The 17,754-nt window shown below is 38.8% G+C and overlaps 1 protein-coding gene across 2 annotated transcripts in view; it reads left to right on the forward strand.

The window, feature by feature from the left end:
• The window catches only part of KCNH5 (potassium voltage-gated channel subfamily H member 5), a 154,157-nt gene that overhangs the window by 75,849 nt on the left and 60,554 nt on the right, over positions 1–17,754 (forward strand). The window lies entirely within an intron of this gene.

Genomic DNA, 17,754 nt, shown 5'->3' on the forward strand with positions numbered 1-17,754 from the left:
CTAGGAACCTGGGTTCATGTTAAAACTTGGGGTGAAAGTGTGGAGCAGTTGTTCTGTGCTAGGGGCTTGGTTGCAGTGGAAACATCTGCACAGAAGGCAGGGCACTTTTTATTTATTTATTTTAGGTCTTGGAGAAATTCTGTGAAGTGAAATAAGCAATATAGTCAGATGGAAATGCTGTACCCGAGCTTTTATTCTGTCAGTTCCTTTCTTGGCCTGAAAAAACTGGGGGAGGGGGGATGTTTGTAAAAGAGAGGAGAGAATTCTCTGCTTGGAGCATTCTCTTGTCAGTAGGTCTATGTAGAATAACAGAAGAAAATGATTTTGGACTTTGATCCTGCTGCCGTTTTTCTTCTTAATTTTAGAGCCAAATTTACCAAAACCAATATGGATGTCTGTTCAAGCTGATTATTTTTCCCAGGGATTCAGAGAACTGATTAAACCATGTAGTGGAAGCCATGCTGCTGTTTCTAAGTTGCCCTTAATGAGAAACCTCTTTTTCTTAATGGCTAATATACTGAACGACAACAACAACAAGTTTCCGATGTATTATGGTAATAGCTGTAGACAATCATTTCTACTGTCAGCACAAAATTTGACCTTCATTTTGGTCTGTGCCCTAAAAATATGCCCTATTAGTGCTTCTGTTTTGTCCCACTGGTGGTTTTTCTGCTAATTCAGGACTCAGTTACTTAACTTACGGATGTCGTATAAGGACGGGGTTAGGTGGAGGTAGGAAGTGAGTCTATCCCTTGAGAGGCTCAAAGTACATCCATAATTCAGCGATTTAGCAATAATCTTTTTTAATTAAAGTTATGTGATTTTCTTTTTTGACTTCAGGCTGTAGTTTTTCAGTGTGCTGTGGGACTTTTCTTATTTTAACAGCCATCAGGTTGCATACTTTCCTAGTAAAAAGCAGTATCATGGGGGGATGTAAACTTGGATTCTCTGTCATCTTAAAAAAGCACGTTGTTCCTTATAAGAAAATATTAATTTTAGTGGGTTGTTCAGAATGCTTTAAAAATGGTCCCTGTGGCTAGAATTCATCTCACCTAACTGAGAACATGTACAATATAAAAAATTACTGATTTTCCTAGGCCCCTTTAGCTTTCTTCTAGACTAATTTGGAAAAAATGGGTGCTTTAAGGGCACAATATATCTGGCCCATTGTAGGTATCTGGACTTTAAAATGAGATGTAACTTAAACAGTCTGATTGTAAAAATACCTTAAATGTAGATATCTGTATCCCACAGTTTTTTTAGAGACACGGATACAGCTTTGTAATTACTACGCAGCCGTGCTTAGATTAAAGGATTTCATAAAGCATGGGAGTTTGCGCATTGCCAGTAAATATTTTGTCATAAAAGTTTGTGGAACTGAAACAGTGTATTTTTGTGGAAAAGGAAGGAGGAGAAAGCAAAAAGGACTGTTTCTCTTTGTATGTATATTGAGTGCATGTGGGTGGGTGTGAATTTATATATAAACTTGGCGTGCATGTCTGGATACTTTGTTTTTATAATTGCTGTGCTTTTATCATTCCTTCAATCGTAGGCGAATCTTTCGTTTTCCATTCTGTGTATTTATGTGCAGCCCATCCCCACAAGTGGGCTGTATTAATTGCTGCGGTTGTGCTTTCCCTTATGAAAGCACTTTGCCTAAAATTGTCTAAACTATGAGCAAAAGTGAGTCCCCTCGGCCACGTCTGAGACGTGCTTACTCTGTATGTACCAGTGCAACAGTTTTGAGTTGGATTAGGTTCATTTGTTATAAAATCGTGATTCAGAGAGATTACTCTGAGCATTCAAAAACCTGAAAATTGAAGTAGTTTGGTGTTGCTGCAAACCTACTTTATTTTATCCGCTCTTGAAAGGATGCACTGAGTTGCACAGTGCAGCCTGTGGATAGCACCTTCGTAATCAATAGCTTCGTTTTAGCCAGATCACACAAGGCGGGCACAGAAATTAAGAGCTGCAGCTGAGCTCCCTTAGCAGATTTGCAGAACGGTGATAAATTCCTGCCTTGCCTATGTTTTCCTTTGTTACTTGGTAATCTCCTAAGAAATGGTAAATATGACTGAGCGCTGAGCGTGCTGCCTTGCACAATAACCACCAGCCTAATTCCTGCAGGCAAATGGGGCCATCGGCACTGCACTGCCGTGTACTTGGGAGGAGAACAGCTTATGGAGGAGCTGATAAATGGCTTGGGAGTGAATGCGGAATTGATAACTATCCTTTCAATTCAGCAGAGCCCCCTCAAATCATGCTGCTCCCAAACCCCATGAGTTTCATCAGTTCTGGCGAGCGTTACCTTACACGGCTTGGCTGCTTGTGGCTTGTTCGTGTGCTGGCTGGTGGGTGTACCTCCTTTAAATAGCATTTAGCTCTCCAGGTTGTGGAATAGCTTGTATATGTGTGGCACTTGATGACAGTGCTGTGAACGCTTGTGGCAGCATGGCTTTGTTAGAGTTTATTAACTGGGTTCCTATAATGCCTGTAATGGTCCCAGTCAGTCTCCCATACAGGCTGTTAGATCACGGGGAGTGAGCGGAAAGAGCTGAAGACCAGTTTAAAATTACAGAAGTATGGAAGTGTTTGATTTAAATTGTTATATAAATACACTCCAAAGGGTGGAGAGTGGAGGCATGAAACCTGCAATAAGGACCTTTCTGAGTAATTGTGTTTTGCCGCTTGCGGAGGCAATACCTGTGGTTTGTGCTCTGGGCTGCACCTTCAGAAGGCACGATCAATGCAATCATAATCCAGCAAAGCCTGCTTGTTTTCAAATAAAATTAAAAACATTCTTTTCCAGGATGAATTGAACTGTGAAATACCAAATGATGTAGGTCACTTTTCTAGTATTTTATATGCTTGGTTCCCCTATAAAAATATGATTAAGTATTTCATATTTGAATACCATTATTCACATTGCACCATATTATCCTGCATGTTGTGTTGCATTGCAGCAATAAACATAAAACACCACTTATTTGTACAAGTGTTATAGGTAGTTCCCTGCAAATGTTCGCATATTTTTCAATAGCAATAAAATTTTCAAATAGAAAACGTGATTTTTTTTTGGTTATCCAGCATATAACAGACTGAGTACATGAGTACTTCTCTACCACCAACTCATTTTTCAGCCTGCCAAGACCAAATGTGCTTGACAAAGAATCAAAAAAATAAAAAGCACAAATAAAAATAGATTCAGGAGACTTATGTTACTGCAGTTTCACTTCCTCTAAGCACCTAACCCTTTCTGTAATTTCAATAATTTTCTGATAAATACCTTTCAATCATAAAAATGAAGGATTATTGCTGTGGTTTGCAACACAGGAAATTCTAGGTCTTTGAAAGAAGAAATACCTGAGATGTGTAATCAGATTGTAACAGTGCTTGGTTACTGGAGATACGGCAAGAGTCAGCCTTGGACAGATGGCCTCCATACTGCATTACCCACCCACTGAGGCATTGGATCTCTCTCTCTTTTTTTTTTCCCCCCTTTTTCCCCCCATGTGCTGAGATGCAATATGGAAAAATGATCAGCTGAATCCTCCTGGGAATAAGCAAAAAATAGCTTTTGGAAAGTGTTGTCACTTGACACTTGCTGCTGCCTGAAGGTAATGTGTATGAGAGGAACTCCTCACCACGGCATACGGTGCTACTACCGCAACGTCTGGGTGGCTGCTGCCCATGTGGGACGTCTCCTGCCTCCTCCACTTGACTTTCTCCATTGGAAGAGCAGTTGATTGAAGTAACGTGCTATTTTACTTCAGAATAACGATGTTTCAAATGTCTAGTGCTCGAGTCTCCCGAATACGTCAGGAGAGTGCTTCATAGTGCGTTAAGTGGTCACACGAAGACCTCAAAGAATTTAATGATTTTTTTTTTTACAAATGTTTGTGGTGAAAGGAAGGGCAGTTGCCACATCCAACGTTGAAAAGTTTGTTCAACAGAACTAAGCAGGGAAACGAGGTCATTAGGAAAATCATAAACTGCAAAGTAGTTTGATCGCCTCTTGAAAATTTAAATGTACAGTAAAATGTGATTTCAGTACAATATGGAATCTTTTTTTCTCTTTCTAATTAAATCTGTTCTAAACAGTTAGAGCTATCTTTATGGAGGACAAGAAGACAGGAACCAGACAGCAACTGACCTTTTCATTTTGTTCAGGGGCTACATGTGGTCACTTTGAGGACAGTTTAGTCATTTCAGGCATTCCCCAGATTTCACTGAGATCCAGCCACTGGGTTTGTCATAATGCTCACTGTAAAAAAGAATAAAATTTGTTTCTCTAAACAGTAAAAACAAACAAACAAAAAAAACCACAGGTATTTCTAAGCATATTCTCAGCATCTTGGTAGGTGAAGAAACCACCTGGGGTAAGGAGAATATGCTGCTTTGTGATTGCTAGTGCCACTGATCAGATTTTCTAACTTCCTGCTTTCTTTCTAGCAGTTTTATTTTGAAGTGCAGAAGAGAAAATGCTTTGGGGAAGAAGCATCTATAGCAATAGCTAGGGAGCGATCTTAATCCCTTCAGTAATTCTTTGGTTCTTTGACCTCATACTGCTAATCTCCTTGAGAATTTTATTCCTTGACCTCTTGGTTCTAATCCCATCACAAATTTTATTCCTTGACCTCCTGGTTCTAATCCTTTTGCTAATTCTACTCCTGAGCATTGAGTGTTTGTGTGTGTGTGGGGGGGGGGTGTAAGCATATCTTTGAAGCTGGTACTTTAAAATCAGCAGTGGACCTCTGTTATTGGCCATTCTTGGCTTGTTTCTGGTTAAAGGCTGTAGTGGTGGGAAGAGAATTTATATGATGCTCCTTAAGCACATAGCCATATATATTCTGAAGGATAGTCAGTTATTTATATGATCCAAAACTGTGGGATATTTAGGGTAGGAAAGGTACGCAAACAGTTGCAAGTTACGTTGATGGAGGTATCAGCTTCTTAGATGAACGTTAAACTACTCTAAGATGGGTCTTGTGAACTTGATTACCTTATCATCGCAATTAGGTCCTCGGGGAGGATGTAAGATAGGAGGATTTGCAAATGGGTGGATGTTGAGGTGTCTGCAGGCTCACAGAGCAAGAGGAGGGTTTGAGTGCACTTTGCTTGTATATGAACCCAGCCAGGAATGTAGTTACTGACCGGCACTTAGCACAGGCCAAGGATGGGGAGATGAAAGACTTGCATCCCATCATTTTTCTTCTTTTGAACTATTCAGTATCCTACAGTGCATTAATTTTTAAACCGAGACAAATCTACAACATTTTAGCCCCTTTCATGATGGGATTTTTTTCCTTGCTTTTTCCATTTTGCCAGTTATGTAAAACCATCTGCTGCTTACTTTTTGTCACTTTGTGCTCACTCCCTTTCTTTATTCTTGTTCCTTTCTGCAAGCTACTCGGCCGACATAATCATGTTATTTGGGAAGTTTGCTTGAAAGTTGCTCACGTTTGTTTGTGGCAAGTCCTTTGGCTGGCTGCTACAGTAAGGCATGTAGGCATGTCTATTTTGCCTTGTGCACTTGACATTAAGATTTGATTTACCAAGGGCAGAGACAAGCACAGGCAGCTGGGAACAGTGCTGATTCCCAGCATCCACATGAGCAGTGTTGCAGTGATGTGCAGTTGTGCAGCTGTGGCTTAGAGATGGTTTTCAGGGTAGTCTTGAGCTAAGGGCTTTGCAGAACCATGTTTACTATGCCCTTTAATTATCAAGCTCATGTTCCACCTTGTGGATAAGACGTAGAGGAAAAAGGATATTGTGAGTAAATGTGGGGTTTGATGCTTAACTTCTGCTGAGCAATTACTCCTGTAGGCAGCAGGAAGGGATTTTTGAAATGCTGGTTTATTTTTTACTCTCATTTTGTCTGCAGAACCACAAATGACTGTTTTACAGCTCTTCTGTTTGTTTATCCCAGTTGTTCATAAGCAGTATAGCTACACGGTGAAAAGACTGGCAAAAAGGTCGTAAGGAGTACAGGACAAAAGACAGGAAGAAATACATTGCTGAAATTGTTTCTGAACACCTTCTCCTTCCTTTCTGCTGTCTTCCAATGACTCAATTCCCAAGTAGCTACCTCACCCATCCTAAGTAAAAACTTATCAGTGGAAATTATCATTACCATTATTATTTAAATAACACCATTTAATTAAAAGGCAGATTCTGTCTGCTGTGCCTCCGCCTCTCCTTTTTTCCTCTCTTTTTTTTAAAAAAAATTAGCTGTCAACTCTGGATCCTCTCAACAGTCTCAGCAATTTAAATATTAAAGTTCTAAGATGATGCATTGAAACAGCTGTAATGCAAAAAGCCTTGGAAAAGCTAGCCAAAACCAGGGATGTTAGTGCTTCCTGTGTTTTGGTCTTAATCTTAGTTGTGTTTCATCTGTTAAATGCCGAAGCAGCAGTGTCAGAGTTTGTTCGTTTATTTATTTATTTATTTATTTATTTAAAGTCAGAGGTCTCATCTGCTGACAAAACTGCCCACATGTTCTTTATGTTACTGCAAGCACAGTGAGCTCCTTGAAGGAGTCTCACGCTATTGCTGTGTGACAAGCAAATACCAATGGTTCAGCTGTGTTGTAGAGTTCTTTGGCAAAGTTGCACGTTGTGGATGCTTGATTTGTTTGCCAGTTTTGAAACTGCCGCATGGAGAAGGCTTGAGCAGGAAAAGAGTATTATGTGCATTGTATGCAAAAGCTGGAATGGGGAAAATGGTGCTTAGAAGATGCTTGAGGTTCATGGGAAACTGGTGCTGTTTGTATGCCCCGTGCTGACACTGTGGCTGTCCTGGATTAAGGATGTGTTGCATGACCATGGGCTCTAGGCTTGTAGGAGGAGGGCTGAGCTGTCTTTACTGGCAGGAAAGGACGTATATGTATCTTTCATAAAATAATATATGACGTATGCATTTGACGCTGTATGTAGTACTTATACAGATGCTCTCCATGCATGTGTGGGGAGGCTGGCTCTTTCCACATGTTCCCTGGCCTGGGGAGAAGTTTTTCCACTGTGAAGAGCGGAGAGAACACTTAACCTCTCCCCTGGAATGGCACAATAGGAAATGGAAAGCCTGTGTCTCTGGAGCATAGGGATGTTACAGTGAGAGCCGTGATACGATGACAAAGCCATAAATGCTGCATAGCCTCATGTCAAAATAGCTTAGATAATTGCTTAAATATGAAGGTAAATTGAAATGGACTGTATATGTAGTCTGATGGAAATCATAGTATACATATGCTTGAGATCTTGTTTTAATTCAATTCCTCCAGGGTGTTTCTCACCTCCGAGTTTTCTTTACGCTTTATCTTGTGGCAGATGCTTTATAGGCATTTCAGTTACTCAAGCTGCTATATTTAATCTATGTATTACTGTTAACACAGAAGGTGTTAATATCCATAATGATGTTTCCTCTGAAAAAGCCAGCAGCATTTATTCTAGCTTTTTATCTTTAACGTGATTGTCAAGATTTTGCTATGTTGGAGAGGGAAATGATGACATTCAAGCCACCTCAAAGTAGTAATTCCATTAGAGCACTTTCCAATTCCTTAGCTATTGTTTTGGCTTCTTTAATTAGCAGAGAAATTTAATAAATGTGTATTAGTGAAAGGAAATCCACTTTAAAGTGTTGTCTGAAGACAGAAAATAACCATTTTTCTGTTACAAGTGTGAGGAGACATGCTCTGCTCAAGTGGATCCACAGGTTCTTCTGCTAGGGTTTGCTTTGGGTGGTGAACATCAGAGGTTACAAAAATGCCCCACCACTCGTAACAAATCTTCAAAGCAGTAGCTGAAGCTACAAACCTCCTTATCCATTCTAGATGCTTTTTACCTGCATCCTAGGTGGGAGTGCAGGACAGGAGTAATGGAAATAGCCAAATGAGTTGGCCATAGTCTAGTGAGATGCTTGTTGAACACAACAAGTATCCAAGTGTTGGAAATCCTGTAACAGATGGTTGGTTATAAGGCAGGCTGGCTACCAAGGTCCTTTGCACATTTGAGACCCACCACCACCAATGCAGTTGGGAGCCAGTAGTTAGTTACTCTCTGAAAGGCGCCAACAGAGGTTCACCACAGCAGGGTGGCTGCCCTCACCTGAGTATTTGAGGAGAAAATGGTTGTCTGAATATTTCCCTAGGGCCTGAGCAACTCTGCACAGCCTGAGGCATTTCAGGCCTGCATCGCTCACCACCAAGCCTGACCAATCCTTAACTATGACCAAGCCTAGCCATCCTAAACTATTCCCCACATCCTTCTACTTCAGCAAACTCTGTTGCTTGAAGAGGCTTCTTCCCAGTCCCTCCTTCATCCTTGCCAAGTCTGGTGGTCTGTTGGCATCCAACGACTACCCAGATGTGTTTCTGGGTCCCTGTACATCTGGGGTGGGAGACTACTGCCATGTTACAAGAAACCGTTCACTTCTGGGCAAGCAGAAAAAAGCAGCATGGAAAGTGACTTAGGAATATTTAGATTAAAAAGAGAAGCAGCAGGACATATTGTGGAATTCCAGGGTTAATTCTCATTGCAACACAAGGATGAAGGCATCTGAATTTGCTTAACCTTTGTTTTTTGCTAGTGCTGCTTCTTTGGATCTGTTCCATGATTTCCAAAGACCCTAACAGTGATCCATTTTTCACTTTGCAAAGCACTCAACCAAGTGAAATTCTCTGTTCTGAATGTTTATGCTGAAATACTCTGACAGCAAAGTGAAGCTGTGTGTACAAAGTGTCTACAGACCAGTTTCATCTGCAGTACCTTCTCCTTTTTTCCCCAAAAAATGTTAATGACTAAGAGCATTTAACATAATTACATAACCAAATTATGAGGAAAAGTACATTTTTAAATTGAATGTTTCTTCCAAAATTGGTATTTTAGATGTCTTCCTTCTTGAAAAATTCAAATAATGAAAATTGTATTATTTGTGCGAATGCTTGCTACTTTTGATTTTTTTTCCACTTTTGCAAAAACTGTTGAGTACATTAATGTGTAATTATAAAAATCTGAAACTTCTGTAGCCATTTTGTTAGCCATTTTGTATTCCTTATGAAGAGAGGAGATACTGATGAGAATACTTTATATTTAGAAAAGGTATACATTATAGTGTATGTAATAGGCTTTTATTTCTCAAATGGCTTCCAGTGTAAGCTAATTGATATTTAAGTGGGAAAAGGAGTAGCTAGAGTTTCTTTCTTGAGAAGAGAATCTGGAAATAGTCATGTCTTGAGTAGTTATTGGGGATCTGGGAGAAGAGGAGGAGGTTGCACCTGCATTTCCCATCCTGGTGCAACTGACTTAAAAGCACCATCAGTTTTATGGGGAACTGAGAGGACATTACTGCATTTGTAATCACTTTTCCTTTCTAAATGATTTAGGGAGCATTTGTTTGTTCCATTTTCTTTTTATACTAAGGCAAAGGACAGAAAGTAGATCCTTTATTTTGGTTACCTCTACAGTGATCTGCAGCGAGGGAACTGTTGGCATTTTTTGTGGTGGGCCTGCGGCTGAGATGTGGTGTTTGGGTTAGGCTACTGTCCACACTCCTGAGTCTTACGTCACCCCACTTTTAATCTTCATCAGTCAAAAATAGTGTTAGGGTAACAAAGCAAACCATTGCTTAAATTCTTTTGGTTTTCCCTGTCATTCCCTATTTACTTCTGCCGGTGCGCAAATCAATACCCATCTCCAAAATATGTCTCTGAAGTTGCTTGAGGCAAAGGAATCAGTCTGCAGGTTTGCTGTCAGAACAATGTTAATTCAGCACCTACAGTAATGCCAGATAATGCGGAATGGCCCAATTTAGACAGTTTTCTGTTTCTCGAAATAGGTGGCAGCTTTTCTGTATTGATTACAAGTGGATCATGAAATGTTTATGTAATGAAGATAAAAGGATTCCAAAACAGCATTGTTTTACCAACAACTGGAAAAATTATGTATTGCCAATTAAACCTCAGTTCTTATTCCTCATCTTTTGTCTACCTTTTCTTTCTGCCTTTTCAATGGACTGTTGAAAAGAAGTTCAGTCAGCTTATAGAGGCTGGCTCTTGCAATTGTTGGAGCTTGATTTTTCTGATAGCAGATTTATATAACGTACATCTCCAGAACGTCTATTGTCACTTTTCTCTAAATAGAAGACAGTGCATCTAATATAGATTCTCTTCATCTTTTTGTCATTCAAATATACTACCCATAAATTTAGAACCTGTTATTTTTTTTATTTTTTTTTAGTTAGGAAAATAAAGTGCTGGGTAATGTTCTTTTTTTCCCTTCTCCTTTCTCATTGTATGAAGATAACATTTTCTGAAGTACTTTTTATTTTTTTCCTCAAGGCCTTTCTATTGCAAATTATGTGAGGTGCATATTGCCAGACTAATTAAAATTCTGACAATTTTTGCTGTTACTTAGCTTGTGGTTGTGCTATAGGCTTACAGGAGAATTCATCACAAAAGCCTCACTGTTATTAAATAATGCAAAATACAATTGAGGTACACAGCTGTGCACAAATACAGTTAGGTTGCTTTCATGGAAAATATTTCATTTTATTTCCAGAAGAGAACCTTATTTCTTCACTAGTGATGATCCCTGTCTTCCCTGGCTCAGAAAACTGCCTGGAAGGTCTAGCATGTCCTGGCCCTATCTTCCAAGTTCCCATGGGTCTGATCTATCCTGAAAAAGTGCTGGTCTATTCTGAAAAAGTTATGGTCAAAGACCTAGTGAAACAGCCTAGAGAGCCACTAGTTTACTGGCAACAGTATGGTATTAAGTCATATTTTATTTCCATGCAGAGGAAAAGTCACTGCTTCTCCACCCAAGGGCAGGGTGTACTGCCCTTGTCATGATTTTAACAAAAGGGAATTTGAATGATTCAGTTTCTATTTGAACTACAATAGGTGAAATATAGTGAGAAATAAACCTGCTTCTGAAGGACAGTGATATATATATATATATATATATATATTTTAGTAAATATTTTTTTCCTTTTTTTACTAGAAATACTGTTTTTTATTTTTCTCTGAAGGAAAATGAAATACATCGTGTGGAAGGATCCATCATGTAGATGTGTACAATAGCCTTTCCCAAACGTCATCTCAGCCTATGTGAGGATAATGAGATCAAAAATAAAAGAATTTTCTTCCAATAACTAAGAAAAATCAAAACACTATATGAGCAATTACTTACAAATCCTTTGTAATAACCTAGTACTAGATTGTGTCACCACAGTAGCTTGTCTGAACATCCTCATGAATTTCAATACGAGGGTATTCAGTGTTGCCCTTTTCAGACTGAATGCCTTGAATGTAAATACCAATGGCATGTTGTATTAGCAAGTAAGTTGGTATATTGTAAAAGCTACTTAAATTTTTTAAAGGAGAACATTATTTCAGTAGCAGATTCTAATTTGTCAAAGGGGAAGCATTTAATTGATCTTGCCAAAACATCCTTTAAAGTTTTGTTAGCACTGTGTGTTCTTTTCCTTCCATCATGTCCTGATAAGTTTGGTATAGGGCAAACTGACGTATCAGTGTTGTCATTAAGTATCCTGGGTTTAAGGGAAATTGTCTGTGGGCTCTGTGGAGGGTTGAAAGGATCATTTCTCATCCTCTACTCAGTCCGTCTCAGTATATGTTCTGTAAAGCATCAGAGTTTGCTGATTGCTTGTGGAGGATGAACCTGAGAAGTGAACTGTACATTCATTTTGTGTAAATGAGATGGGAGATGGGCAAGTTCTGATTAATTATAATTGGAAAAGTGTAGCTTTTGAGAATTTTACATGTTGTTATTTTGGTTAAATAACTTGGAAATGTCTTTTGCAAATTAAAACAAATACATCAAGTACATAAATCAGTCCTTGAATCTGGCATGAATCTGCTCAAAATATTAATAAAAACATTGAAGTTTAATAATAGCCTTATGCCTTATGAAGTGTGAAATGGAGATACCATCAAGGACTTCAGCAGCAAAGTTGTTGTTGTATCTAACTCATTAGTTAAGATTTCATTAGCTTCTTCCACCATTGTTACCCTCACCTTGCTGGTGAATTATCACCAACAAGAAAAGCATGTTTTACACAACAAATTTGTTAATAGTGTAAAAATGAAAATAAATGAATGTTTTTTAGGATAAGAAGCTTGGCTATTCTCAGTCTTTACCAGTTCTGCAATATTAAATACACAGCTTTAAAGAGCAAGGAAGCTCTGGTAGTCTGTATAAATAAAAATAACTGATAGGGCTAATACCGTGTTTCTTTAACAACATTTACAGAGACAAATGCACTGTGTGGGTTGTCTGTGGCACGCTTTTCAGACTGCATTAGGTATGAAGTGTGGTCCTCTAAATTGTTTCTAATTGTCCAGGGTAATGTGATAGAAACAGTGTTTTCCAACACTCCAGAAAACAAGCTGTAAAATTTCATTTGAAATTATTAGGTAGCATAACCGAACTGATTCTTGCATCATGAAAACATGAAAAAAAATCCCTGCGAGACCTTGTGTGCTGGGTGCTTAAAAAGTAGAGGAAGAAGAGAACCTCAGCCCAGGACCATATGTTTTTAATATCCTTTGGTTGCTCCTAGGCATTTCTGGCCAGTGCAAATAAGGGTGCTTTCCATTTTTACACTTCCCCAAGTGCATTTCCATCCAGGCTTGATGGATGGATCTAGACCAGCTGCTTGGTCACTTGTATTCAACAGCACAGAAGATGCCTCCAGAGCTCATGTTTGAAATAGTATAAGCTCTTCCCTAGTGAAGTCATGTTCCTCCAAAAGTTCCCTCGATGCACTGCTTTTTCTGTGACTGTAAAGCTCTTGGTGAGTTGCAAGACTCTTAAAACATCTCAAGCTATTAGCATCTGTTCTGTAATTCACTGTCTCAAAGCATGTTGCTGTAATTAGAAGATTGCCTGAAACGTCAGGGATAGGCACCAGCTTTCCAGACACTGACTTGATGTAAGTCAGTAAAAAGAGTGTCAACAGCTCAAGTCCGATGCCACCCCACTGTTTATTGCTCTCCACAGAGTGCATTGTTGCATTGCATGTACCCTACGTTTATTTCTAAGACCAGGAGCTCTCTGCTGTTGGGGTGGTCCTACTCCGAGCAGCTTGTACCTCTACCTGCAGCAGCCATTCGTCAAATTTTCAAAGAAGTACCGCCTTCCATGCTGGTCCTTATGTTCTGAAGATTCCTTATGTTGTTCTGTGTGTTTTGAGGTTTACACATGGTCACAAATGTACTAGAAGTGCACCTGAAAACTTCCCTTCTTCATGAGTGCCTTCAAAACGTGCTGCTAGGGAGAAGCAAGCATTCTTTTGGGTTAGTCAGTGCCGTTGTGTTGATTCCTTGAGTTTTGTTGTCTGGACGGTTGTGGAGGAAGTGTGCCTGCGCCTTGCAGTGCTGCTACTCCGATGTTGCAGCACAGGTGTAGACAAAGCTCTGGCAGGAGTCGGGGTAGCATTTGGGCAGTTACAGCTCTCGTGCTGTGGGAGCAGTCCATTCTGCTCCACTGGACATGTGATGGTGGTTGCAGGTGGAAGATGATGGTAGATAAAGGTGAGTTTTGTCTGAATTTGAGGAGAAGCATGCAGGTGGTGTGTGTGTGCATGCAAGTTGTCTGTGTGTGTTTTGTAGCAGCTGGGCTAGTACCCTCAGGTGCTCTGTGAGTGATGCTTCAAGTCCCACGTCTTAGACCAAAGCCAAGAAACTCTAGCAGGAGTCACAGGACAGAAGCTGACAAGGCTGTTAATTATGGTTACTTTGGTGGAATAAGGCCCCAGTGATGACAGATTGCCATTTGGCAGCCAAACTGATGGCACTTTGTATGTCAAAGGTATGCGGTGCTATGGCAGAGAGTTACAGCTGTGGGATCTCAGCCAGTTTCAGCAGGAAAAAAAGAAAACTTTATTTATGGAAGAAACATTTTTATCCCCATTACTCTGATAAAACCTGGCTGCAAGGGTTAGATTGTTAATAATTTTTTTTACAGATGTGAGTGAAGCTTGGAAGTTGGTGAAAGATATTCTACATAAATTCTTTAGCAAGATCCAGGGATGGAGAAATACGGAGTGATTTCTTACAGTGTCATGGCAACCAGCTCTACCCAGAGGTGGCATCTTATCAATTACATTAAATAATTAGGAACAACAGTGAGTAAAGTGAAGAGAAACAAGAATGTTGGGTAGGAGGCAGCTAAGCTTCTCAGCAAAATAATATGCTGTTTCACTTCTGGAAGACTTCAGCAGAGGCTGAAAGGAGACTTTGAGGAGAGAAGAAAATGGAAGGAATTAACAAAATAATGGAAAAAAAGCTTATGGTGGAAACTTATTCAGATAACATGGAAAGTATTTAGGCAAAACCTGAGTTTTGTTGAAAGATGTGTTTTTATTGACATAGATTTTGCAAAAAAATAATTAATATACATAAGTTGTTGGGGTTTCTTTGTTTGTTTTACTTTCCAGCTGCATGTGTCTTTGTTTCCAAGATAGCAGAAGAGTTCTCTCTTGCTCGTTCTTTCTTTCCTTTTCAGCTCCTTTCTTACACTAGAAATATACTGCAGAAAATTCCTTCCCTTTGATTTCTGTTCAAAAGGTTTTAAAAATGAGCAGAAATGTTACTTTGATTTTTAAAAAAACTTTTCACTTTTATGGTGGAAGAATTAGAATAAAGAAAAAAGAACTAGATTTGTACTTCTTTCGCTTTAAAACACCTACTACTACAAATTCAGATTAAGAAAACCCAAAGATGTTATTTTCTGTTATTTTGCTAAACATTACCCTATATCACAATTTTAAAAAGCTGAATAATAAAATGGGATAATTTTTAAAAGAGTAAATGTCTCAATACTATGTGATATTTAATTCTGAATTCTCCCTGTTCAATTCTGAACATTCAGTTCTGAACAGGGAGACCTGTAATAAATGACAGATAATGACAGAACAAAATTAAATAATGTATCTTTCTTTGTAAAATATTTGTATAAATGTCAAATATGTGGTGGCTGTGACATTATTATTAACAACATTTTGAGGAGAGCTAATTCGTATTTTAAGTTCCCTCTTTCTTTAGTAACAATATCTATCCTTCTTTATGCAGTGTCCACGTTGCAATGTATTTACTGTGAGTAGACGCTAAAAAAAAAAATCAAATAGTTTCCCAAAGGCCTTTCGTCCTGCCTTTGGGAAATTTCACATACAGTTTCTTGAAGGAAAAGATAAATGTGTATGTGTTTATTGCCAACCCTAAAGCTCACAAACATCAGCACATATTTTCTATTGACCTCAGTGAATTTTGGATCGTGACCTCTGGGAAAAATGTGTTCAGATTAATATCATTAAGAACCAAGGCATGTTAGCTTGCAAATTTGGTGCAAAGTGTTTTTATTTAGGTTAGGTTAATGTGTTTTAATGTTATGCTTACTAATATGTACTTACAGGAATAATCACTTGCATAAAATGAGAAATATGTGAAAGATTGTTTCTCCCAAGCCATCACTACAGGAAATGAGGAGGCTCTGCTCCTCAGATAATACATTTCTATGTCTTAAAAGATTAAAGGAAATATTTGCAATTTGATCAAAGAAACTGGGGAATAACATTAACTCAGTTGGGATTGGTTTTGCAAAACTGAATAAAAATATAAAGAAAACAGCTTTGCAAAGTCAACTACAATTAATAGTTCAGTATAAAATTGATGTACCATTCTACAAAGACTTGGGAACAAGCAGGCTGGAAGGCCTGAGAAGTTGCTCTAATAAATGGATTGTTGAATTTTAAATCCATTGGGTTTGTAGACTTCATCCTGCAAGACTTATGGCAACTTCTTACTCACAGAAGTAGTTTGTGGGAGGGAGAATTGAACATGAATGATACCTGCAGGTGTTAGTAGCACTAACAGGATTTGTTCATTAACATAGAGGGACAAAAAATAAAAGATACCTCAAAATACTGTCAAACTCCCCCATTCCACATACATTCCGTATTTTGTGTGTAATTCAAAATGTCATTGCCCCTAAAAAGGAGTTTAATAGAATACTTGCCCAGCTATTAGTGCCTTGTAATAGCTGAGAAGTAACTGAGAATGCTAAATGTATTGGCAAAAAATGCATGAGAAGAGACCCTGAAGTATTAAATATTTCATCACCATATGAACAAAACCATTGAAAGCATCAAGATTACTTAAATTAATCCATTGCATTCGTAACTAACCTCATTTCTACTTGAATATATGGCTATTTAGCATCTTTCTTTAATAGGAGGTAAAGTGATGTGAAACTGGGCCTGCCAAACTGGAGGGTTGAACATGTATTTTAGAAACGAACGGCTTACTTGCTGCTAAAGAGTTAATGTTCAAGAGACATCCCCTAGCTGTTAAATGCTTAGGTCACGTCTTGATGTTTTTATTCAGTCAAATCTCTCCTTTATTTTCAATGGACTTTTAGGATTGGCTTAGTCACTGTTGGATAAAATTCAAAAAAGAACAGCTTTACTTGCATTTGCCCTGCTCTGGGAAATAGTAAATACCGCTTGTAGTAGAAAGATGATAAAATCTTCCTAACTAGTGGGATCTAAGCCATGATACTAGTATAAGCCTAAAAACAAAATCTAAGAAACAATTTAAATTTTACTGATTTCTTTTTTTAATTCTTTCCCTCATAGTCTTACTTAAGTGCAGCTTTTCTCTCTTGTGCAGCAGGTCTTTCTTCTGCTTAATCCTGAAATTAGGGTTTCCCTTTTGATATATGAATTCCACCACAGAAGCAATTGTGAAAAGGACAGATGAAATTCAATGTCAATGCATGTAAATTAATACATGTAGGCAAAAAATAGCTAGCTATACCTATATAATAATGGTTTCTAAATTAGCAATTGCCACTTGGGAAAGAAATCTGACTGTTACTGCAGATAGTTCCTCGAAAATATCGGTGCAATATTCACTACCGGTCAAAAAAAGGCAAATAGGATTTCTAGGCAAGTAACTGCAATGGAAGTGGAAAACGCCGCACCACACTGCACTGTTCTGCAAAAAGATTTTGTAAGACTGAAAAGGGTATCTAAAAGGTGGCAAGAATGAAGCATGGAATGACTTCCTCAGAAGGAGAGATCAAATAGATGAGGGCTCTTCATGATGGAAAAAAACAAAACAGGAAAAGGCTTACATAAACCAGGAGTGGTGCACAGAACGTGCAGAGGAGTAATTGCTCCCTGTTTCTTGCAAGGGGAGCTGGGGGTGGCTGATGTCAAGGTTGGGGCAGCAGTACTTGCAGAATGGCATGACAAAATACCTCAGCATGTAATGTTTTGTTGAGAGAAAAAAAAAATAGATTTTTGGAAAGGAATTAGGTATTCTCAGTGCAAAAGTCTGGTCAGTGGCTACTAAATACCCAGTTTGGATGCAATGGGCAGTTTAGAAAGTCCCTGGACTCTGGGTTCATGGAAATCAAGGAAATGCCATGCACACCTTCTTTCTTGTAGTTTTAACCTAAGTATCCATAAGGGGCTGCAGTCAGGGGAAGGATTTTGGCCTCAGTGGGCAGTTGGTATGATGCTATGCGTTACTTCTGTCTCTGTACACAGCTCCTTGGGCCATATGCATCTCAAGCATCTTCCACACAGCTTCTGGAGCTTTACAGTGAGCACACCATTGTCCTGAAGAGGGTAACTTTATTGCAGGATCCAAGAGCAATGGGTTTTAGTGAAATGGGACATTTTAAAATGCTATGAAACAGCCGCAAAAAAGTCAAAGGAAAGTGATAAAATACA

The sequence above is a fragment of the Anser cygnoides genome, chromosome 5, assembly GCF_040182565.1.
Source record: "Anser cygnoides isolate HZ-2024a breed goose chromosome 5, Taihu_goose_T2T_genome, whole genome shotgun sequence".
NCBI classification, from domain to species: Eukaryota; Metazoa; Chordata; class Aves; order Anseriformes; family Anatidae; genus Anser; species Anser cygnoides.